General features: G+C 40.6%; 1 long non-coding RNA gene across 2 annotated transcripts; it reads right to left on the reverse strand.

Annotated features, from left to right (window-relative positions):
- Nucleotides 1-333: 333 nt before the first annotated feature.
- Nucleotides 334-1,013, reverse strand: LOC129771612 (uncharacterized). Of its 2 annotated transcripts, XR_008742425.1 has the most exons (4): nucleotides 861-1,013; nucleotides 655-801; nucleotides 430-595; nucleotides 341-368 (listed from the first exon to the last, which is right to left on the reverse strand). It is a non-coding gene; the product is annotated as an uncharacterized LOC129771612 (long non-coding RNA). The 2 variants fall into 2 exon arrangements; XR_008742424.1 differs by having other exon boundaries at nucleotides 334-595.
- Between the last annotated feature and the right edge of the window lie 1,271 nt (nucleotides 1,014-2,284).

Raw genomic sequence — 2,284 nt, forward strand, 5'->3', positions numbered from 1 at the left:
GTACCGAGATCGTGCCATTTTGCAACGATTTTGTCGACCTACCCTTCGTATTCGACAACCAATTTCGAGCCAAACCTGTGCCAATCTGGCACCGCGTCGACCGATTGAAAAACTGCTCAACCCTCATTATGGTGGTATTTGTTTTCATGAAAGTTGAAACAAACATTTAAAAAACCGGCGATGGAAATTATTTAATTTATTTACAATGCTGGTTTATTTACATCAATACTAATACATGGCTGTACTACAGTTATAATAGATAAAAGCACTATATAATGAGCGAACCAAATTTTCTTTTGAACAAATTATATGCTACACCATTCAGAGAGAACATTTTGGTTCACCGGTGTGGATGAATCAAATTTTCACTAAAAAGTAAATGTAGACATAAATGTATTGATTATTATAAATTGTGCAAGTGAGTTTTACCTGAACATTCCTATTTATTCCTGTTCATATCCTGGATGTTGATAGCATTAGCGAAGAGTGTGTTTAATACAATCGTTGAATACAGATACGGGTTTTACTCCGGCAAATTTGAGGTTCGGTAATTGGAGCCATAGCAACAGAAGCTTTTCCACAACTGGGGCGTACTCTGAAATGAAATGCATTTCATTTAATAATTTATTGCACATATTCAATAGATATACATACCAAGTTGCTATTGACACACACTTAATCGCGGGTTCTATACACAAGGAAACACAACTGGAACTTATTCCGGACTATTGCGTAGGAATAGTACATGGTACTATTATCCTTAAAATCAACCCATTATTTTATTCCTCGAATTTCTGTTAGCTGCAATTCAAAGAAAAAGACATCAAAATTAAACATTAATTAAAGAAAAACATACTTACTCAAGCAAATTGTTTAATCCATTCACTTCTCTCGTTTTTGTTTATCTGAATGACAGTTCAATGCGAGAGAGGGAAGGCAATCGCTGCAGTGATGCCATTTCGCTCAGCACCAGTTATCGCGTACTTTTATAGTTCAAACTATAGACAGTCCTTCATGCGGGGGTGAGAGAGGAGCTTTAATCCAGTACTTTTATAGTACTTTGTGACATTCGGTCCACATCGGGTCCATAACCGCTCGAAAATATATGAAACTGGGTGGGCGGCTGTTTTAGCCAAGACACCCACATACCAACACTCCGAAAGACTCATGCTTTCTTTTTTTGCTATTTTTTCATTTGGATATTTCCCCCAAATAGCAGAGTCTTTCGGCGGGGTTTTCTTGTTCTTCAAATTTCAAAACCCGGCGAGCGCTTCGACTTGAACTCTGCTCGGGAGGTTAAAGGGTATCGCCCGCGAATGCTTGAATGCGCGACCAATGAAAGCGCAGGGGAATTTCGGTGTGAATACGGAATAGTTAACATCGTTAACTATTACGTAATTCCGGTTCCAATGAATGTCTCGCTGATCTGAGGATCTTGAGATATGCTTGCCCATTCCGACTTCGACCGTGGAATAGGCAGGGCGGACCAGTTTTTTTTGCATCGCGAGTGGACGGTAAAAAGGTACCGTAGGTGAAAGGCTACACGTGCTAGTCAGTAGACTAAAGTTTTTTTTGGTTTTTTTTTCTGTTTTTTTTGTCTCTTTGTTTCATGTTTAGTTAGTTTAAAATAAGTTTTTCCGAGAAATCGAAAAGTGTAATTCTTCGCTTGTGTTCCCGTTTAGCGAAATCAAAGGTAAGCTTAGAGCTCCAAGACATGTGGCTGATGCTAAAATTAATTGTGGCATATGTGTGGTGTTTTAATCTTTGTTGTGTGTAGGAAGGAGCCGTATCCTGACCCCATGATCGAAGATTGGATCTTCGCCACCACATCAGTCAAAGCAGGTGGCCGCGCGAAGCGCGAATCGTCACTCGAATCAAGGGAAGGCGCAGCACGGCACCACTACACGTCGGATGCGCATTCAACGTCTACGTCCCATCATCTACGCCTACGGACTCGTCATTCATCGCCTACCGTGGAACGGCGGTAAAGTAGATGCACGTAAAGCCTAGGTAGTGTGAGTACAAAACTTCTTTCACCCTAAAAATAACATGCGCATGTAGGGTTAAGATCAAAAATAAAAACCACACACCCATTAACAACGCCACACAAAAAATGCCACACAATTTAGAAGCATAGAGCAATACCGTCAGCGTGCACATGCTGCTCGCTAGCAAGAAGGGTTCACACAAGATGGAGAATTAGACTCGATAGTAAGATCGCTGGGCTTGAATTCCAGGGTCCGGTGTTCGAAACCCATATGAGGATTTAGTGAAATAAATTTAG

The sequence above is a fragment of the Toxorhynchites rutilus genome, chromosome 2, assembly GCF_029784135.1.
Source record: "Toxorhynchites rutilus septentrionalis strain SRP chromosome 2, ASM2978413v1, whole genome shotgun sequence".
NCBI classification, from domain to species: Eukaryota; Metazoa; Arthropoda; class Insecta; order Diptera; family Culicidae; genus Toxorhynchites; species Toxorhynchites rutilus.